This window comes from Leguminivora glycinivorella, chromosome 14, assembly GCF_023078275.1.
Source record: "Leguminivora glycinivorella isolate SPB_JAAS2020 chromosome 14, LegGlyc_1.1, whole genome shotgun sequence".
NCBI lineage: Eukaryota > Metazoa > Arthropoda > Insecta > Lepidoptera > Tortricidae > Leguminivora > Leguminivora glycinivorella.
Window position 1 is genome coordinate 7756536 of NC_062984.1, and position 24214 is coordinate 7780749.

Consider the following 24214-nt stretch of genomic DNA (forward strand, 5'->3'; position numbering starts at 1 on the left):
AAAAATAAATCATATTAACCATTTTGTCATGTCACATGAGTCTCAGAGCTATAATTAATGGTGGACGCTCCACAATGCCTCACTTGTTGCACCGGGATACCAAATTAACTGCTCAATCATTCATAATAGTACCTGCTTTCCGGAATCGAATAGTCGCTGCTAAAGGTATCCATATACTAATATTATAAACGGGAAAGTGTGTGTGTCTGTTTGTTTGTCCGTCTTTCACGGCAAAACGGAGCGACTAATTGACGTGATTTTTAAGTGGAGATAGTTGAAGGGATGGAGAGTGACATAGGCTACTTTTTGTCTCTTTCTAACGCGAGCGAAGCTGCGGGAAAAAGCTATTAATATATTGAAGCTGGTATTTATAGATAACAGGATTTTCTTTGACATTTTGTTTGTTCACAAATAATCAACAGCGAATTAGTATCGATAATGGCAGCCTGACAATTTTTTAAAGTATGATATAAAATATGTTATACCACGGAATAAAGCATCAGATAAAAAAAGGAAAGAAAAATAGGCAGTACTCATTTTTTTATTAAATTGTTATTTAATGAGTCAGATAGAAATATGTACAATAATCATATTAAGTAATTCCATATTGGCAAATTGTTCAAATTCGTTCTGACGAACTGATTCGACCACTAAAAAAAAAGTAGCCCATTAGCGGATATAAAATTGAAATGTAAATAATACATATTTATCCCTATTATTAAACGACCAATACGCTACGATAAATGTACATGTATGAAACGCAAAAATAATTATTATACTTCAAAAAAAAATGTAATTCATAAATAAACGTAACTTTCTACAAACGTAATTTATTAGAAAAATTGACAAAAAATAGGTTAAGAAGGAGTCGCAACCTTGAGCAATAAGGAAAATGCGAAAGAGGAAATACATCAATATCATATCATCGAAATTGGAATTTATTAAATTTAATAATATCATTCGATTTCTTATTCAGTAAATGCGACTAAGGAAAATGGCAATACTCATAGACTGTATCGATTTGAAGGAAAGGTATTCAGCAGAATACAAGTCAAATGTTATTGTTTTTGTCATCATAAGTATCATAATAATAAATGGTGATAAAAAAAATGCCCGATTCTTAATTTATCATGTACTAGCTTTTGCCCGCGGCTTCGCTCGCGTTAGAAAGAGACAAAAAGTAGCCTATGTCACTCTCCATTCCTTCAACTATCTCCACTTAAAAAATACGTCAATTCGTCGCTCCGTTTTGCCGTGAAAGACGGACAAACAAACAGACACACACACTTTCCCATTTATAATATTAGTATGGATCATCATTCATCATCATCATAGTACACTGTACCTTAAAAGTATACGTCAGTGTCAAAAATGACGTTACATGTCAAAGCAAGCTATAAAGCTGGTCTTAGAGAATTTGCTGCCGACAAGAATACATCTGAGGCAACATGTGTTTGTATTAGCTTTTTATAAAAAAAGGTCCATAATACTCAAAATATACACGTGCGAAAAGGGAATTCGTAACTCGTGTCGATTTAAAACACTCCCTTCGGTCGTGTTTTAATTTATCGCCACTCGTTTCGAACTTCCTCTTTTTCGCACTTGTATCGAAATGTACTTTTATAGAAGCGTATCGCTCAATTATCAGACGCGCCTGTCACGCGATTGCTCCATGAAAACATCTCATACGGTCTGGTGTGGACACATGATTGATGAACTTCTGCCAAACATCAGGTTTCCACCACGAATTTTTATCTGCTAATGTTGTTGTTTACATTATGTTATGTTTTTGATTTAATTGGTACACACTTTATTTATTATTGTTCTGTTTTAGATATATAAAATATAATACTAGCTTTTGCCCTCGGCTTTGCTCGCGTTAGAAAGAGACAAAAAGTAGCCTATAGGCTACTTTAAATGACATAGATTTCACTCTCCATCCCTTCAACTATCTCCACTTAAAATAGTACATTCGTAAAAAAGGAATTTTCTTTTCGCACGTGTATCGTACGACGTTTTTCAGTACAGATGAGCCTCCAAAGTTTCGACCTAGCATAATATAATGAACCACTTCTCGCACTAGTGCGTAAAAAAAACACCATCTGTACTGAAATTTTCGCCAATCAAAAGTTTTATGACCCATACACTATTTTTTAACGAGAAAATATGCATTTCATTATTAAATTCTGCTTTTTATCTACATAAGTGATGATCTATTATTTTTAACCGACTTCAAAAAAGGAGGAGGTTCTCAATTCGACTGAATGTTTTTTTTTATGAGTAAATTTTGTACTGAAAGTTACTAAAAGCCAAATTAAGTTTATGTTCCGTGAAACCTTCCGTCTATATTTTCTATGTCTATGGGTCTCCTCGCTTACGCAGATAGTCTGTAATTTATGGTACAAATAGTGCTCTGTATTTATGGTACAGAGGAAAAAGGAAGATCAGTCAGTCTGCGAAAAATAGCCGAGAAAATACAGAAAACAACGGCTTGATTCATATTACGCCATTAGATATTGTGTGTTGTACGTTATTGCCGAAGCCAGGGAAATATCAATTGGTTGGAGTTACTTCAATTAGGGTGAATGCAGAAACGTAAAATTTAGTTCCAGATATTAAGTAAATTACATTGCTATAGGTACATACAGCCCGTGAGATTTTAAAAGACCATCTTGACTACCGGTCTGGCGCAGTCGGTAGTGACCCTGCCTGCTACGCCGCGGTCACGGGTTCGAATCCCGGTAAGGGCATTTAGTTGTGTGATGAGCACAAATGTTTGTTCCTGAGTCATGGATGTTTTTCTATGTATAATAAGTATTTATATATTATATACGTATATATCGTTTTATAAGTCACAACACAAGCCTTCTTGAGCTTACCGTGGGCCTCAGTCAATCTGTGTAAGAATGTCCTATAATATTTAAGTATTTATTTTTATTTATTTTATTTATCTTTCAGCCGAAAACATACGTAATCGAAAAATGAACAATTTCTCTTTCAGATTTAGTTGCGCTTGAAGTATTGTCACCAAATGTATGAGAGGTGAACATTTTGGTAGCGAAAGAAATCACTTGGCACAGATATACGTAAAGCTGAGCTAATCAAGCCCCGTAGCCATGCGCCAGGCCCTGGTGGGTACGGTGGGGGGCTATCTAAAGTTCTGTTATGCTCCACCGCGCTTTTGATAAAAAAATCATATCGGCTTCTATTAACATTGTGATTATCGTTTATAGGTAAATTAGAGATGATATAACCATTTTTGACAGTAATGTTAAACGCTGTAATAAGGCCCTTCTGAAAGTAGATATAACACGTACCGTACATGAAAGTATAGTGTATATTTCGGCAGGCTCACGATGGATGGCGTTATTCAATTCTGATGAAAAATCTAACACTTACTAACACCGCGCAGTTGAGAGACAAATCAGACAAATTACAGCAACCTTTATACAATTACAGCAGTAGCGTAGCTTATGTTTTTCTTAATGTACAGCGGGGGAAATCTCGACTGGGGGGCAATTGTAACTGATCCATTTTTTCCATTATTACACTATGATGTTGAGTTCTATAATGTATCCACTGGACACGCCTACCATATATAACCGGTGGACATTCTATTTAATAATACAAAGATTGTAAAACATGGTAAAAATGGACCAGTTACATTTGTCCCCCAGTCGAGATTTGTCCCGCTGTACCTTACTCGTAAGTAATAGTGAGGTTTTTTTTTTTATACTACGTCGGTGGCAAACAAGCATACGGCCCGCCTGATGTAAAGCGGTCACCGTAACCTATGGACGCCTGCAACTCAAACAGTGTCACAAGCGCGTTGCCACCCTATTAGAAACTTGTACACTCCCTTTTGCTGTGTTAAGTACACAGCAAAAAGGAATGTACAAGTTCTAAGGAGGGTTCGGGTTGCCGACGACTCAAAGGACAATAGACGGAACAAGTTAGTTCCGTAAGTCCTCCCGTCACCAGCACACCGCACCCTCGTTGAGCTCTGGCAGCCTTACTCACCGGCAGGAACACAACACTATGAGTAGGGTCTAGTGCTATTTGGCTGCGGTCTTCTGTAAGGCGGAGGTACTACCCCAGTTGGGCTCTGCTCTAGATTCGAGCGAGACGATATCCGCTGTGCTGTTAAATTAAAAGTAAGAAATTGGTTGTCTTTTCTACAGCTTGGTTAAAACAGTGCTCGTATATTTCAGTGGTTATTGTTAAGACGCATGTTTTATCACATATCTAGATAAAGCTATCTATATTTCGCTGGCTATTAAGGTAGGTACTAATTGAAGGTTTAATATCGTTTCTACGGCCTGTTTTGACCTTGATCGAGGCGTGCCTTTTATTCGAAAAAGGTGTACTGTGTTAATAGTTAATGATTCAAATGCTTTATTCAGATTAAATGTATATTTTCCAAATTATTGGCGGGGTGATTCGATTTTTGTAAAAATGTGCCATGAAAAACACAAACTCTGATGATATTGAGGTTGTACAAATTGTAAGTACTTTAATTAACCAACCTGCATTTTGCAATGCTTTATTTCGTTTCGCGTCGTCTGGAGCTTAATTCATCATTTCAACTGAACATCAGGCCTTTTAGAAGCTGCATTTAGACTGAAACGCAGGATTATGTTTCATATACTAAATATACAATTGTAATGTTCATCAACATTCATTTGAAAGTGGAGTGAGGTCATTTTGGGTCAAAACAGGTTTCGGGAAACGGGCGTTTTCCCTGTCGATAACTAAGCATTTTACTATTTCGGAAATTTTTACAGAAATCGTTATAAAAATTACGTAACAGTTATTGTGGATTTAAAGGGATGCGTTTATTTCGGGTGCGTATCGATCGGTATAACTTTTTTTGATATATTTTTAGTCGTTATAACGATCATTTGATATAATTATTGAATCATATAACAACAAATAATATACTGACAAATTGTATAATTCTTATTTAATATAATGATCATTTTTTCGAATAACATTTACTATAACATACTTTGAATATAATGCTTATTTCCTATAATAAATAAATTGTATAACACAAATTCTTTCTAAAGCCCAGTTAGAATCGCACAATAAATTAGATCCATCATTTACCAGAAAAATAGATTAGGTTAGAACTGTGACCCTTACACACAACGCGCTGCTACCAGACAAACAGGTTAGGTTAGGTTAGAACTGTGACCCTTAAACATACGTACTGCTATCAGAAAAGTAGGTTAGGTTAGGTTAGAACTGTGATCCCTTCAAAAAATAATAAAATTAATTCATGAAATGTTTTATACTGATTGCTAGTTATATTATACTAGTCGTATATCAATAGATAGTTATACCATGCCACGGTTATTACAAATAAGTGTTATATGAAATAATGATTATACAAAATAAAAGTTGATATTTTGTGGTTATACCAAATGTTAATTATGTCAAATGAGTGATTATACCCTCTAGATATATACCAAATGTTGTTATATCAAATGTTACTATAACAAAAAAAGTTATAACAATCATTACACACCCGTTTATTTCATGATGCCGTGTGGTGACGGGTTAAGAATTTCACCACCCCCTTTCTTTCCGTGGGTGTCGTAGAAGGCGACTGTGGGATATGGTTTAAATTGTGGGGTAGGCGAGAGGCTGGCAACTTGTCACTGCAATGTCACAATTTCGTTTTCTGTCAACCCCTTATTTGCCAAGAGTGGCACTGAAACTTGAGTAGTTTCATGCGCTCTGCCTACCCCTTCATGGGATACAGGCGTGATTGTATGTATGTCGAAAAGAAGAACGTAGAATCAATTTACATTGGAAAGCTTTTGAGCTTTCAATGATACCTTCCCCATATGCGCATGTTTGAGTGTACCTATGTTATAGGTTGGGTAGGTACTCAATTAAGTACTCGCATATTATCATCGGCTTGAGTTGGCGTCATGTATTTACACTGAGAAATATGTAAATACATGACGCCAATAATACATTTAGCAAAATTGAAATAGGAAGTTTGGGAAATTCCGAAACCGACCTTCTGCCGAATGTTTCCGCAGTTAATGGTTTTCTAAATATATTTTGACGAACGTTTTGCAATTACTCGGATGATTCAAGCTGATTTTTATTACGAGGGGGAATGAATGATACATCTTGCTCCTCCATTTACTTAAAATCTGGGGCAGCATTATCATAAACAATGCAAAAATATACTTCTTTATTATCTCCGGAATATTATATTGACCTTGGAAGTAGCCTGGAGTTTCGGTGGAATGTATGTTGTGTATTTTTAGGACTTAGTTTTTATAAATTATCGACAATTTGTAATTTCGTTTCCGTGGGCGGTTAATTGGGCGTAGGTAATTGATTTCGATTGATTGCTATGATATTGTAAACCATATATTATTTCAGTTCATTGATTCTATTTAAAGAATAGTTGCACTGATATAAAAAGTTTTTTTTTAATTGGTATAAAATTAAGTTATAATTATTATTCAGTTTATTAACCCATCAAACTTTTCATATATTATAAAGACCAAAAATTCCAATAAGGTACCATATTTTTTCCCAAAAATAAACTCACCTGATAGCACAAAGTAAAACCAAATCTCAACAAAGGGTAGAAACTTCGATATAATCACTTGAAACGTTCACTCACAGTCCGCGGCATACGCGTACGCTCGCTCCGACGGCCTCGGGTGCACTGGCAGCACTGGCTCCAGACTCCCCTCCCCTCTACCTGTTACAGGTACCATATATCCAGAACTAAGTAGCTAATATTGATGGATATCGTGAATTGATTTCCGCGCCGGCTCGTTTGGGTTCCCGATGCTTGTGGTCAAGGTTTTCGGGTTCCAAAGTTACATAGTGAAGTTTCTTTGAGCGCCTGTTGATTGGCGCAAGATATTTCACATTTAAGCGATGTACATATTTAAAAAACCACATTCAATGTCGGTGGGCGCTCTGTTTGTAGTCGCTTTCCTCTATATGGCGGGAAAACGCTGGAATGGGATACGCGTAGCACTAGGAAAACACTGGCAGTGAATGGAATAAGTTTTTTTTTTCAGAAGAATACTGTTGCTTTAATAAAGATATGTCGCTAACTCTGAGTAAATGTTTGTGGTTATTGCATCTCTAAATTGTTCGAAACATCAAGTTCTGAATGCTGCAATTTTCGGATGTCGGAAGTTGCGGAGTGAAATTCCTTTGTGCTCCTGTTAGTTTGGAGCAAAAGATTGACATATGGAGAATTGGGGACCGATTTTTTTTTATATCTACCTATTGTGTTTTTTGATATGCTTTTTTATATGGGATAGGAGGCAAACGAGCAAACAGGTCGCCTGATGGTAAGCGATCACTGCCGCCCATGAACACCCGAAACACTGAAGTGTTGGAGGTGCGTTGCCGGCCTGGGTTGGGTGTACGCTCTTTTCTTGAAGGTTTGAAGAGTACCAATCTACTAATTCACGTTTTTGCTGCAGATCTCTCAATTTTATTTTTAAGGCATTTATTTACTGTCAGCGTTTCCATAGTGGTATGTTTTTAGCCAATTTTAGCGTTTTCCCGCTTTCTTTAGGAAAGCAGTAACGAACAGAGATTTCTCCGAGCGGTTTCCCGGTACTTAGTTGTTTAAACAACCATTTTGATGTAGGTGCGAACCTGTTGCTATCGGCAATCGTTTATTTAGATTCTTTATACCTTTACCTTACCTACCTAGGTATACCTACATACTTACAAAGAGCGTATATTTATGATAATGCGTACTTTGGCTCTTACTGTCATGTCATAGTAAGTTAGATTTCATTTGCAGTCTCGCTCTGAAAACTCTCCGGCAGTGCATTTAACCAGAAAGGTTAAAAGTTTTTATATTTATTTGCACCTAAGTACCTGTGACACCTGTGATTTTACAAAGGGTCGATATTAAATACTTGAATACTTAAATACCTAATACGTGCCAAAGTTTTTATATTTATTTGCACCTAAGTACCTGTTTTTTTTGGACTAATGGCTATCTAATTTTTTTTTGGACTAATGGCTATCTAAGGAAACGAGAGTACAGTAATTGAAGCAGTAAGTCTAGAAATAGCAAGTAAACTACTCGTATTAGGCTCCGGTATGAGTTCCTATCTAAAGTTAGGCAAACACCAAAGACTGTTCAAACTTCCGCTCGCAAATAACTCGCTCACCGATGCAATCTAAACTGTAGTCCGATGCATATTACCTAACTAGTTACGGTTTTGATCAAGTGTTGATATGAGGCTGAAAATCGTCTTAATGGTAAGAGAGAATTTTTAAGCGCGTCATTATATTGCGCACGAACTGAAGGAGCGAATTTCATGGTCATATCAAAACTTTAGATGCTTTACAAACTTAAATCTGAATCGATCTCCAGCAAAGCTATTATAAATAAATAATATTATAAGGACATTCTTACACAGATTGACTGAGGCCCACGGTAAGCTCAAGAAGGCTTGTGTTGTGGGTACTCAGACAACGATATATATAATATGTAAATACTTATATACATAGAAAACATCCATGACTCAGGGACAAATATCTGTGCTCATCACATGAATAGATGCCCTTACCGGGATTCGAACCCGGGACCGCGGCGCAGCAGGCAGGGTCACTACCGACTGCGCCAGACCGGTCGTCAAATAAGTCTAATATTATGCTTCCAATTTTATCACTTATCAACGTGGATAAGACATCTGTCACTCTCACACTGAGACACGGATGATGTGATAAAATTGGAAGCATATTAGCCGGGTTGGTTGCCTGAATCTTAGTACGGCTATTAAATAAATACTTACATGAAAGTAATCAATTATTAAAAATATGTTTTCAATTATAGTACTTATTTGCAGAGATCCTCGGAAGTTAGAAACTTGACTCTACATGAGGTCTAAGTCTAATATTTTTTTACCAGGACAGCCTAGCTTAGATATGTACATGAAAATGTCTTTGTGGGATATTATTATCTGTAAGCCCGACGGAAACTTTATTAGATTAGGTAGCATCGGGTTCATGGTATAACTGTTGCATGTACCGTCAAATGCTTTTCTTTTTAGTATGAATAGGTAGACGTTAGACCACGATCACACCTGATGGTAAGTGATGATGCGGTCTACCCTGGAGCACGCTTACCTATGAGATACGCTTTAAAGAGACCTGGATTGTACTCATGCGGAAACACAGACTCAGGCAGGGCATTCCACTCCTTGGCGGTTCGCAAAAGAAATGTTGAAGCGAAACGCTTAGTGCGTATTTTTGGAATACTAACCGTGAAGCGATGCCGCATTGCCGATTGTCTAGTGGTCCTATGGTAAAATGGGGACGGAGGAACAAGGTTGTACAGTTCCTCGGCGCACTCTCCGAAATGTATCCTGTAAAATACCGATAAGCTGGCACCTACCCTGTCTAACATTGCCTGGCTCAAAAAATAGTTAAATATTGCCGAAAAGCCGTTTATAATAAGCTGCTTATAATGGCAGTCCCAACACTTTAGAACATTAGGTACAATATATTATTAGACACCTGTTTTGATTAGAACTACCATTTTAGACCCAGGCAATGTTGTGCAGGGTGGGCAAAGTTACAGCATTTGACGGTACATATAATATTTATTTAACATTTTAGATCCCTGAAAGTCTACCAAAATTCGTTAGTCAAACTCGTTTACTTTACTAAAAATATCAAGATTTCGCTTACTCATAATAATTATGCAGTATATTCAAGTGAATTAGGCTTGTGTAGGACATGTACTTATTAGTACTATTGTACAAAAGATACGATTCCCTGCACTGTACTAGACCGAACTAGTCCCAAATGATTCTGCTCTCTAGTACATTTAGTACACTCACACACGCGCAACAAAATGGGAGCGAAAGGAGCGAAGAGCCGAGGAGTAACAGTGACAGCAAAGCGATCCGTGTGATCCGACCGTAACCGAACTAAAACCAACTGACTCGGACCGAGAGCGCGCGAAAACGGCCGATCAGCTCTCGGCTAGTACGAGCGAGCGTTACTGTACGCCATATGCACAATTTGTCTCTCGCTCTCTCGGTAACTATAACTAGTACACTTCGGAGATCGTACTAGGTGGGAGCGATATTTTCAGTGAACGAGCAGGCACAACTCTAAAGTGAATGTGTTCGTAGCTATACCTTCTTACCTCCCACCTTTAGTTAAACCTACCTACGATTGGCATGTGTACTAAAATAAGCTCGGAAACGGATGCCGGACGTATTGGCCGGGTACATGTTTACTTATCGTTCTCCTCTAATAACGTACCGTCGAACACAGAATCTTTGCAACGGTCAAGGTTTCCAACAATGAAACATGTATTTTATCGAAATGTTTTCTTTCCGTGGGTATCAATTATTGTGAGGATTCCGGTTAGTTTGTTTATGTGGTTTTTGCAAAGCTATTTGCAGGGATAATAACAGTTTCCATATCTTGAGATATATAACTAGTACGAAAGCCAAACATGCTTTACATTTTTAGTTCCAATTTTTGACCACCATCACTTTACTTAGCCTGTCCATGCACTTCGCCCGAAGCCAATATAGTACAGTAACTTTGTCGCCTGAAAGTGTGGGGCAGAGTGCGTCAAATCCGGTAGTTCTAATTTTTTGCAGACTTGTTTATAATTTATGATGTTGGCCTAATGATCGACCGAAAGTTCGAAAAAAATGATAAAATTTGAAAGACTTAATCTCGTAAACTACTGGGTGTCTACAGAGGCAGTTTTCAGAGTTAGTATTATACTGTAGAAAATTTAGTCTACTTTAAAAACATCTTAAGAAAGGTTTTTCAAAAACTAGTTATTTAGGGTTATAATCGCCAAAATTTGAAAAAGAGACGATTTTTTTCGCGGTTTTTTGATTTTTGACAAAGTTGCGTTCGGCGCTCGAGGTCACAAACTTGGATTATTCATTAGACCAACATCATATAAAAATGTACCGGAAGTACAACTACCTACCGGATTCAACACATACTACAGATATACAAGGTGCTCGCGAGGAACCCATATAACTTTAACGGCATATTCTTGGTCACATTTTAAGATTAAAATGTCATATAAACTTTTCTAGATTTCGTCTAGTTTCAGAGTTATTGCCAATTAAAAAAAAACATTTCCGTATTGTTACTCAGTAGAAAAGGTTTCTTAACGGCGCTGATGCGCAATTGTGGAGCATAGTCTCACAGTAGTCATTGATAGGATGTCAAAATGTGACAAGAAAAACTTCCAAATAATTTGGTTTTTAGAAAAAAAATGAAGGAACATTTTAATTGTCCTTTATGGATAAAAAAATTTTTTTATGTGAAAATACGTCCAAAAAAGTAAAAAAAAAAACAAAAAAAAAATTTTTTTTTTTTTGGCGAAAAATTTTTAAATTCATATAACATTTTTTCTTTCTTTTTGCCTCAGAAACGCGTGGTTCAAGTTATGCGGGTTCCTCGCGAGCACCTTGTATAAAGTGACTGGATTAATAGATTAGTAGGTACTTTAGAACCTAACTGTACATAATTCTAGCTCATTGAAAATTGGCTGCGTTCCTATTGTGTCATAGTGCTTTTACAAACTTCAATCACGTACCGACAAACATTAATTTGCCAAAATTGCGAACAGTATCTGTAGGTTGTGCTATCAAAAATTTAGCATTACGGCTAGTACGAAGCTTAACCTTTTAACCTTTTCAGGCCCAAGGGGGCTTTAGGTATGCGTTACTCGGACTTAGGCCAACGCCTTCGTACAATTTACATACAGCTGTTGTAATTTTTTTAATTATTTCGTGTTTATTTCTGACGTTTTAATCGAAACGAAATAACATTTAGGTTTATACATTGTACTTTAGATTTTGATCACGATAACAACAGGAACCTTATATATCTTGCACTTGACAATTTTGTTCGCTTCTATCCATACTAATATTATAAATGGGAAAGTGTAAAGTGCAGAACGACGAATTGACATGATTTTTTAAATGGAGATATATAAAAGGAACGGAGAGTGACATAGGCTACTTTTTGTCTCTTTCTAACGCGAGCGAAGCCGCTAGTTTACAATATTAACTTTAGGCAGCGTTAAATTCGAAAATTACGAAGGCTTCATACTATTGGAGGTTGCATATGTATGTATTATGCTGGCATAAAGTAAACCATTACTTATGTGACAGCAGTTTGAATATTTATGTTTTGTACGTTGTGTTTGTAAATATGTCACTCTAAATATATTGCTCGCCACGTAAACTAGTATTTCCATTGGTATCCACACTCTGCCTAACCCCGTGGCGATCGACAAAGATAAGTGGTATCTTGACAGCGGATGCTCGAACCACCTTACGCACGACAAAAGTAAGTTGTTGTCCTATAAACCTAAAAGAGGCAGCATGAAGATATCTGTAGCAAATGGTGAGAAGTTATCAGTAACAGGACGAGGGAACGCTGAGCCCCAAGTCAGCGAGAATGAAAAACTGAGTTTAGAAAATGTCATGCATGTTCCCGATTTGTCCATGAATTTAATTTCGGTAAGCGATTTAACTAAGAAGAAATGTACTATTATTTTCGACGAAAAAGGTTGCGTAATTCAAAAGAAGAACCGAATTATTGCTAGCTGTCAAGAAGTCGATGGCATTTATGAGTTGACAGAAAAGAAAAACAATGTCGTCAATTTGACACTGTCAACAGAAAATAAAAACATTTCGAATCTTTTACATAAACGTTTGGCCCATTTATCCCGAAATTATATGTTGAAAATGAAAAACTTCGTCACCGGATTGAATTTTAAGAGCACTGATTTGTGCGAACCGTGTATTCCCTGTATTGAAGGAAAGACGTGCAAGAGTCCCTTTAAAAACAAAGGTACGAGAGCCACGGAAGTTCTACAAATCGTTCATAGTGATTTATGTGGACCCATGGAAGAGCCGTCAGTTGGAGGTTCAAGGTATTTTTTGCTTTTCATTGACGATTATACTCGGAAGACTCATGTTTATTTTTTGAAAAATAAAAGTCAAACTTTTGATAAGTTCCGTGAATATAAGGCGGAAGTAGAGAAGGAAACGAGTAAATCTATTATAAAGTCTTAATATCGGATGGAGGTGGAGAGTACTGTAATGCGAAATTTAATGCTTTTTTGAAGTCCGCAGGAATAAAGCACCAGACTACTGTACCCTACACGCCCGAGCAGAATTCTGTTGTTGAGAGGGCGAATCGCACGATTATGGACAAGGCAAGAACACTACTGTCAGAATCAAATTTGAGCAAAAAGTATTGGGCGGAGGCCGTTAATACTGTTGTATATTTGAAGAATAGAAGTCCCACGAAAGCTTTGAACGATACAGTGCCTGAAAAGCTTTGGACTGGAAAGGAAGTGGATGTCAGTCATCTCAGAATATTTGGTTGTGTGGCTTATAGACTGATACCAAAACAAAAGAGACGTAAATTGGACATGAAGACGGAACCAATGATTTTCATAGGTTATCCAGATAATCAGAAAGGCTACCGTTTGATGAATCCAAAGACGGGTGAAGTGACAACTGCTAGAGATGTCAAATTTTTAGAGAATGTGTTTCTTAAAAAGGATGATGTCGAGAAGTCGTCGGAAGTTATTATCAGCCTGAGTACGGACTCTGATGATCAGTCCTGTTTACCAAATGGATCCACGAGTGTTCCTGAAGTATCAGAAGTGAACGAGAATGGATTTCTTGATACTGTAGATGAAAACTTGGTACCTGAACCCGATGTACATGAACATGAGCACGTACCCTATGAGGTGGTCACTAATGGCGAAGTGATAATACCTGACCTAACAGAAAGGAGGTATCCTCAGAGAGAACGCAGACAAGTTGATCGGTACGGTTGCAACGTTATGTATGCCAAAGAGAGCAATCTTGATGGAGATCCTGTAACCATAGAGGATGCATTGGCGAGACCAGACAGCGAGTTATGGCAGAAAGCTATAGATGATGAACTTACGTCGTTGAAGGAGAACCAGACGTGGACGTTAGTGGATCTACCAGCTGACAAGAAACCAATCCAGTGCAAATGGGTGTTCAAGATCAAGAAAGATAGCGACGGCAAGGTAACGAAGTACAAGGCTAGACTCGTAGCGAAAGGGTTTACACAGGTATGTGGTGTAGATTATACGGAGACCTACTCTCCGGTAGTTAGAAGCTCTACTCTACGATTATTGTTCTCGCTAGCTGCTGAATACGATTGGTTTATTGACCAATGGGATGTCACGACTGCGTTTTTATACGGGAAGATCAAAGAGGACATTTACAATTTTACATGCTTCAACCGAAAGGAGCAGTCACCAAAGGTCAAGAAACCAAGGTATGTAAGCTGCAGCGATCACTGTATGGTTTGAAACAAGCCTCGAATGCTTGGTTCAAAGAGTTAGATAGTGAAATGTTAAATTTAGGCTTTGTACAATCCAAAATAGAACCGTGTTTGTATCAAAAACAGCTTAAAGGTAACAAGAAGTTAATTGTCGTGATTTATGTTGATGATTTATTTATATTCGGTAATTGTGAGCAGGAAAAGCAAAAGTTAAAATCAGGTTTGCTTGACAAGTTTAAAGTGAAAGATTTAGGCGCGGCTAGACATGTTTTAGGCATGAGATTGAGACGAGAGAAGGGACTTATTCATCTTGATCAGGAACAGTTTATTTTGGACTGCTTGAGTGACTTCAACATGACAGATACTAAGCCAGTAACGACTCCTTTGGAAGTGGGAATGAAATTAGAGAGATCGAACGATTCCCACTGCCACCTACCGTATCAAAATTTGATAGGTTGTCTAAATTATTTAGCCTGCAATACGCGTCCAGACATTGCACACGCGGTAAGTGTACTTTCTCAATTTAATTCGTGTTTTGGTGAAATACACTTTAAGTGTGCGAAACGGGTCTTACGGTATTTAAAGGGTACGTCTAATATGTGCCTCACCTTTCGAAAAACGGGTGATTTAGACTTACGTGGCTATGTAGATGCAGATTGGGGTGGCGCGCTCGATCGTAGATCTTTCACTGGGCTAATTTTTAAGCTAGGCCAAAATATTGTCTGTTGGGAGAGTAAAAAACAACCGACAGTAAGCTTGAGCTCGACAGAAGCTGAATACTTAGGGCTTAGCCAGGCTTCCAAGGAAGCATTGTATTTGCGTAGCTTACTGAACAGTTTGACGACTGTAGAGGGTAAACCTGTAGTCATTTACAATGACAATCAGTCGGCGCATAAAATTGCAGCTAACAAGATGATGCATAATAGGACAAAGCATATCGATATCAAATTTCATTTTGTCCGTGAGTGTGTACTGGCTAATAAAGTTGAAATTAGGTACATGCCAACGGATAAAATGATAGCGGACATCTTAACTAAGAGTGTTTCTGGCCCTAAGTTAAAAGGTTTTTTGAAGGATTTATCCCTGTCAAATTATCCTATTAAGAGGGCGGATTAGTGTTAGAGTTAGGTGTTTGATATATTTTTATAAATGTTTTGTGTAGGTAATAGAATATTTTTTCTAGAGTTACTTTATTATGCGTAATATTAATTTGTTGGCAGTTTTCTATGTCTGTGTATAGTCAGGTACGAAAGATAGAAACTTATTTTTTTATTTTATGTACCGAGTGCAAACGTGTACAAAACTGATAATATAATATACTTGGTATCCACACTCTGCCTAACCCCGTATAACCGGTAAATAACAATAGGTTACAATACATACAAACTTCCACCCCCCATTTTAGGGAATTGGGGGTAAGAAAGAGACAAAAAGTAACCTATGTCACTCCCCATCTCTTCAAGTATCTCCACATAAAAAATCACGTCAATTCGTCACTCCGCTCTGCCGTGAAAGACGAACAAACAAACAGATACACACACTTTCCCATTTATAATATTAGTACTTATGGATATAGCCAAAACACAGTAATAAAATTACTATTAAATAACGACATGCAGATCATGCAGATACGAGTAACCAAAGCAAATTGAATGAAATTTAAACAGATGTGAACATAACTATCCCAGAACATTACAGTTTTGAATACCAACAGAACGGACAATGCTTGATTATGAAATCAATTGTTAAAGTATACACAGCCTATGTTGTTAAATTGTGCCAACCTCTGACAACGTAAAAAATTCAGATCCTTTGCTTTCAATGCGACGGATTATCCTAAAGGCACTTTCAGTAGGAACCTTATTAAATAATAAGTAAAATGCCACCTGTCTGTTTCAGCAAAGTCACTATTCAGTTAGGGTGTTTCGAATTTGAAGGAGATCATAAATATTTAATCATTGAAACTGGGTCCCTCTCCGTGTTGGCCGTGACCCGTTCAGTGTTTCCGTCGTGATTATATATTAATGTCGCCTGATTTCCAAAATCTCATGGAGTGTGTATCATTACTTTAAAATTATGAAGCGTATGTTTAATTTTTCATCAGAGCTTGAGTGTAACAAAAGCTGTATCGATATAGAAGTTAAAGAACTTTGAATGAACTGTAATGAACATTAAAACGGATTTTGTCGCATATATGTACCTATATAAATTTTAATATAGTACTACATTATGTACTACATTAATACGTTGCTATAGTTTTGTGGCATGTGTGGTAACCAAACACAATATTTCATAAAAAAAATTAAAACATATTATATTATGTATAAAATAATACTTGGCCAAAGACCTCGTTCTAGAAATTGATCTATGTTTCCAGAGAGAATCTACCTTTCCAATTTTTCCATGATTACCTCAACCGATAAGGGGCTTAGCTAGCGAGGCCTACCTGTATCTAGATTACTTAGGTGACTACAGTGAGTGCTTACCTTCAGAGTCTTCAGACGCACCGTAGGCTTGTTTTGTCATTGACGTCGTTTAAAAAGGTCTATCTATCTATTTGTTTCTATTTGTTTTTATTTTGTATCTAGATTTGTTTGAAAAGGGAGGAAAATATACAGGGTGTATTTTTGATATTACCTCATATTTAAACGTTTATTAGTATACGCCCTACGGAACATATTTTCAAATTATGTTTTTATTAAAAATACTACTTTTATTTTTTCATACAAAATAATTCGGCACGCAAAGAATTGTTTTTTTGTTAGCTGACTTGACGGACGAACTGTCAATTATTTCCGAGGCTTTGAGATATCAAATACTTAGGGGCACGCAATACATTGCTGCTCAATTTTTTTTAATTAATTACGCTCTGTCAGTTAGGACCAACCTTATAATTACTTGTTGTATGGGTTCACAGCACTAAAACCTTGACCTGATTAAAGTTTGAGGTAGTATCAAAAATAAACCCGTATTATTTCATCCTTTCCAAAGAAGAAAAAAAAACTTTCATTCCTAAACTATATTATAGTATAAAACACCTCTGGTTAGGGTTCCGTAGTCAACTAAGAAACCTTATAGTTTCGCCATGTCTGTCTGTCCGTCCGTCCGTCCGCGGATAATCTCAGTGACCGGTAGCACTGGAAAGATCAAATTTGGTACCAATATGTATATCAGTCACGCAGACAAAGTGCAAAAATAAAAAGTGGAAAAAATGTTTTATTAGGGTGGGCCCCTACACGTAAAAGTGGGGAGTGATTTTTTTTTTTTCATTTCAACCCTAACGTGTGATATAATTGTTGGATAGGTATTTAAAAATGAATAGGGGTCTACGAAAATAATTTTTGATATTGTTATTTTTTTCGGAAATGATCGCACTTAAAGTTAAAAAAATTGCATCACCGCCCTCTAAATTTTGAACGATAAGTTTAAAAAATATTTAAAAAATCCTAAAAGTATAACTTTGAAAAGACTTTCTAGGAAAATTATTTCCAACTTGATAGGTTGAACAGTTTTTGAAAAAAAAAATACTTTTTTGCTTTTATCACTTACGAGTATTTATAATTGGCGGCCTGCCAGTTATTCGGAACGTCACATTATAAATGTTATATTCTTTTCTTCTAACTGAAATTCTGACCGTCCGGCGCATTGATAGTCAGTGGAAACCTTTACACCGGTATGTTTGCTGCCGAAGCCAGCCAACCCCCGGGCCCACGTCACAGGCTTACGGTCCCAAATCTTAGATCCTATCTCCGTATCAAATATTACGTTTGATACATTTGATGTTATACGATAATACAAACATGGTGTATTATGTTGCTGGTTGTTGGTAAATAATTTATTTAGTAGGCACCTACATTAGTTATTTAGAAATATGTTGTTTCAATTGAATAGGCTAGTTTCCTACTAGTCAAATCAGCTTTTTAGGGTTCCGTACCAAAAAGGTACAAAAGGAACCCTTATGGTGCGACTCTGTCCGTCTGTCACATTTCTAAATCAAGAACTACTTATGCTATCGACTTGAAATTTGGAATAGTTATGAACATTGTTAACCTCTACAAAATTGAAGGATTTTTTTTTATTAATATTAATTATACAAAATGGCCAATATGAAAGGGGGGGAAATTGTAAATGTCAAGTAACTAGGTCAAGTGGGGTATCGTTAGAAAGAGCTCAAATTGTATATATCAATACTATTTTTTATAATTTTTTTGTACGTTTTTCTTTCGCTTTAGGTCTCGTAAAATGTGGTCGTTAATTTCGCCGACCGCTCATCGGCTGGGCGTAGCTCAGTCGTAAGAGGCCGTCTAATGTTCGCAAGCACATCTCAGGTGTCAAAGATTTTGAATCACGGCCTGAATTTTTTTTTTTTTTTTTTTGTATTTATAAGAGTTTTTTTTTGTCTAAAGACATAATAGAACCGAGCCGGTCGGTCGTCCAGATATTAGAAATTATGTTTAAACTACTGTCAATAATTTTCTTCTAATTATGTGGTGTTTTATTTCGTGCACTGCATAAATATTTTGTATAAGTATCTGCGTTGAATAAGAAAAGTTGCCAGTTTCAATGCACAGATGAAGTACGAGTATTACATGTCTTACATGACAACTGTGGATACCTATGGCCTATATGGTTTTTTAAATCCCGATATTCACGAGCCACGAAAAACAGAGAAATTGTCGCATATCTTCCTACCTACAGTCACTGTTCATGGTCGGCATGCAAATATGGACTCGTGTCGAATTTTGAATTCACACATTCGTTGTGGCCAGCTGTCATTGCGATAGCTTAACGAGAAAGGGGAACAAATGTCCCAAGACACCTGACGGTGACGAAGGCCTAGCCGAAGTGACAATCGTTGACACTACGTGGTGATCGAATCACAACTGACTCTGTCGCACCACGGAAAAACAATAGGGAGAGCTACGACAACGATAAGAGGGTATAGGTGAAAAACTTAAGAAAGTCACCTGTTGTATGTGTGAGTGACGTGTTCGAATAGACGTTTGTTTTGTTTGTGTTACTAATTTTAAATATGTGTTCTCTATTCGAACACGTTACTCACACATACAACAGGTGACTTTCTTAAGTTGTTCACCTATATGCGATTGTGACGTGAACTGAAGCCAGCGATGTCGGGTGAATATGACACTACTAACTCATAAATCTATATCACACATCGCTTGATACTATGTCTGATTTCGACACGTGTAGAGGTGTGTCTTAGAAAGTTTGTCACTGCGTTAAGGCTGCCGTAATAATTGTTTTCCCCTCACTAGCTCGGAAACACGTGTTTTGTCCTTTAATACCAGCGGGTAAAAACGCATTTTATCCACTAGTGGGTAAAGTAATTTGACCTTGAATAAAGTCAAATTAACTGCTTTAAAATTGATAAAAGTAGGTGAATCTAGTAATAAAGATGATTTACCAGTTACCACCTATGGAACTACTGGAAGCAGTGATAATAGTTATTTGTTATACAAGGGGGCAAAGTTGTATTTGAACGCCGAGTGTGGAATTGAAAAACGAGCAAGTGAAAGGATTCTATAGTTGAACCACGAGCGAAGCGAGTGGTTCGAGAATAGAATCCTGAACTTGCGAGTTTTTTAACACACGAGAAGTAAAATACATTTGCACCCGAGTGTAACACAAAACTTTTCCCCTCACTATAGCGAGGAAACTACAACGCAAAAAATGCGTTCATCACTGCTTCCAGTAGTTCCACAGGTGGTAAATCATCTTTATTACTAGATTCACCTACTTTTATCAATTTTAAAGCAGTTAATTTGACTTTATTCAAGGTCAAATTACTTTACCCACTAGTGGATAAAATGCGTTTTTACCCGCTGGTATTAAAGGACAAAACACGTGTTTCCGAGCTAGTGAGGGGAAAACGCATTTTTTGCGTTGTAGAATATAGAATATTTTTCGTCCATTGATGATGAAGAGTATTGTATACAATAGTGATATAATTAAGCTTTTCACTCTCGTACCGTATTATTAGGATCACGATTGTATAAAATACTTTTTTTTTATGCGATAGGAGGCAAACGAGCAGACAGTTTACCTAATGTTCAGCGATCACTGTCTCCCATGGACATTTGAAACAAATTCAAGTAATCCACTCGCACGCTTCAACCTATGAGAATCCGCTGTCAGAAATGTAATAAATTGCTTTAAAATTCGCTTTCAACGTTTCCGCTGCCTGTTTATTATTGAAATTGTTGGTTCTTTATCCTTTGGCACATGTTTTTGGCCATTACGGGAATACAGGAAACTGTTAAATTGGGGGATGTGTTTTGTGAATATTTTTTTTTTATTTATTTACAAAACACATCCCTATTAAAGTTTCACGTACAAAACAGGGTTTATATTTATTTATTTTGTAATTGCGTTTTTGGATCTTTGTAATTAATTTGTCATTAATATATATTTCTATCATTAAATCAAAATCTAAAACTGTATTACATTTGAAGTACCTATATTTTTCCACGAGCACCGTTTTAGTACTTACTCATTTTTCTTTTTCTTTCTTGCGTTACGTTTCGCTAAAACTACATATCGTCACTACTTTGAAAAAATCTCGTATCTCACGCTGCTCCTCAAAGTTAAAACGCAGTAAGTCTATATGCATTCCATACATACTTAATACAATTTTATTTTCATTGACAGACGAAGATACAAGTTTTTTTAAAAGTAGTGACGATACAAGTATTTAATGCATATTTTTCCACCAGCATCATTTTAGTATTTACTCATTTTTCTTTTTCTTTCTTGTGTTACGTTTCGCTAAAACTACATACATATATGTAAGTATTTAATGCATATTTTTCTAGTTTCGTTTTCTTTCAACCCCTTATTTGCCAAGAGTGGCACTGAAACCTGAGTAGTTTCATGTGCTCTGCCTACCCCTTCATGTGACACAGACGTGATTGTATGAATGTATGTATGTATGTATTTTTCCACCAGCATCATTTTAGTACTTACTCATTTTTCTTTTTCTTTCTTTCGTTACGTTTCGCTAAAACTACATATAAGTTTTTAATGCATATTTTTCCACCAGCATCATTTTAGTATTTACTCATTTTTAGGGTTCCGTAGTCAACTAGGAACCCTTATAGTTTCGCCATGTCTGTCTGTCCGTCCGTCCGTCCGCGGATAATCTCAGTAACCGTAAGCACTAGAAAGCTGAAATTTGGTACTAATATGTATATTAATCACGCCAACAAAGAGCAAAAATAAAAAATGGAAAAAAATGTTTTATTAGGGTACCCCCCCTACATGTAAAGTAGGGGCTGATATTTATTTTCATTCCAACCCCAACGTGTGATATATTGTTGGATAGGTATTTAAAAATAATTAAGGGTTTACTAAGATCGTTTTTTGATAATATTAATATTTTCGGAAATAATCGCTCCTAAAAGAAAAAAAAGTGCGTCCCCCCCCTCTAACTTTTGAACCATAGGTTTAAAAAATATGAAAAAAATCACAAAAGTAAAACTTTATAAAGACTTTCTAGGAAAATTGTTTTGAACTTGATATGTTCAGTAGTTTTTGAGAAAAATACGAAAAACTACGGAACCCTACACTGAGCGTGGCCCGACACGCTCTTGGCCGGTTTTTCTTCTTCTTCCTTGTGTTACGTTTCGGCATTTTTGTCATGTCTCGTGAGGGCGTGAGGCCTGCTACTGGCACCTGGTACGAGCTGGGGTTCTATCCCGCGACCTCCGGATTGAAAGTCGCACACTCCTACCGCTAGGCCACCAGCGTTCCCTAAATTTATATTTTAACCCTTACATGCATGAATTTTTCTTTTAACGAGATATTAATAATATATGTGATAGACAATGGTTTTCTGACTCTGGGAAAAATAATAAAAAAAATATTTAAGATCAGCCTAAATCACATACTAAAAATCGCCATCGTCCTGTTTTTAACCGCCTTCCAAATCTCAAGGGAAGGGGTTCTCAATTCGTCTGTATTTTTTTTTTTAATATTTGTTCCTCGATATCTCCGTCGTTACTGGACCGATTTTGAAAATTTTTTTATTGATTGAATGAATATGCATACAGATTAGTCCCATTTTTCTCAGAATCCAGTTCTGATGATGGGATTCTGGAGAAATCGAGGGAACTCCTCAAATCCCGGCAACCCGAACCCTCCTAGGAGCTTGTACACTCCTTTTTGCTGTGTACTTAACACAGCAAAAGGGAGTGTACAAGTTTCTAATGGGGTGGCAACGCGCATGTGACACTGTTTGAGTTGCAGGCGTCCATAGGTTACGGTGACCGCTTTACATCAGGCGGGCCGTATGCTTGTTTGCCACCGACGTAGTATTAAAAAAAAAAAATCTGAAAGGCATACATATGCTGATTTTTGTGTTTTTAAAGGAACAGCATGCATTTACGTACGGAACAGTGACATTTGGTGCAGTGGAACTCCTGGTGATGGTCAGAATGGAACTCCTCAAATCTGAATGGCACACTTATAGTGACTTTGGTATTTTTATAAGAACAGCATGCACTTACGTCCAGAACAGTGACATTTGGTGCAGTGGAACTGCTGATGATGGTCAGAACGGAACTCCTCAAATCTGAACGGCACATTTATAGTGACTTTGGTATTTTTATAAGAACAGCATGCACTTACGTCCAGAACAGTGACATTTGGTGCAGTGGAACTGCTGATGAAGAGTGAGCCGCCCCTGGTTAGAGTTCCGTTCTGATAATCATTCTCATCTGTAAGTACTTCAGAATCATCCAAATTTCAAAATTAGTTCAGAAATGACGGATATATCGAATAACAAACATTAAAAAATATACAGACGAATTGATAACATAATCCAACATTTGAAAGTATTTATCACCAGAACCCCAAAGGAAGGCGGTTTTTTTTTCTTAAAAATTATTTCACACTTTTCCGCCATTTTATATTAATCCTTAAATAATAAATAGGAAATCATTATATTATTTAATTTATTTAATTGTATATTAAATAATAATAAATAATGAATAATAATTAAGCAATAAATGTGATTTTGGATAGCTACATATCGAGCCCGGGCCATCAAATCTATGATGCATATATACATCACCATGCATTTAAGGGTTAAACATACTTATAATTATATTAAAATCAAAGTATTCTATCAAATATAAGTATGCGACAGCCCATTATCTATTAGAGCTGCAAATCGCAATATAAATCTGTCAGGAATCTAAAAGCTCATTACTCCTACAGCGCGTAGACAACCCTTAAAGAATTCATTCAACAAGTTGAGAGAAAAATTGCACCGTAAAAGTCAGGCACATTAATATCTTGAACATCGTAGTCACGACGTTCTCTCGTAACAATGAAAGAGTTAGTGGTATATTTATTTTAATGGTTTTTTATGATGATTCTGCTGTCATTTAAGCTTGTCTGTCTGTCATTTAAGCTTATCTGTGCCTGATTAATTGATTATGGTCTGGCAATTTATATGAAAGTGACTTCGTTTATTATGTACTTACAACGAATTAAATTTTTATTACTATAATTAATAGGTACATATTATAACCTGGTTAAAATACTTGCACAACGTCGAATATTACGCTATTACACATAAAATAAAAACATACCATTGTTTCAAATTCGATCGAGTTCTATCCTCTTTGGTTCTACCTATTAGTCATATTTGTCAGTCGCTTATTGAAGAACTTTCGCATCATAACATTATAAAATTCCATAATGCGCTCGTCTTTTGCTATAACACGAGCTCACGGCTTTTTAATATCGCCCTGAGACTCTAAATGTGTTTCATTTGGTGTGGCCAGATGCTACGGCAGGTGAAATATCGTCTGCAATTTGGTGCCGAGGATACCGCTGGTTTTTTTAGGGT

General features: G+C 36.6%; 1 protein-coding gene across 1 annotated transcript in view; it reads right to left on the minus strand.

The window, feature by feature from the left end:
• Window positions 1-6693, minus strand: part of LOC125233195 (voltage-dependent T-type calcium channel subunit alpha-1G) — a 294775-nt gene extending 288082 nt beyond the window's left edge. The window contains exon 1 of the mRNA XM_048139099.1: window positions 6578-6693. The gene's annotated coding sequence lies outside the window, so the exon portion shown is untranslated. The remainder of the gene's footprint in view (window positions 1-6577) is intronic.
• Window positions 6694-24214: the final 17521 nt, after the last annotated feature.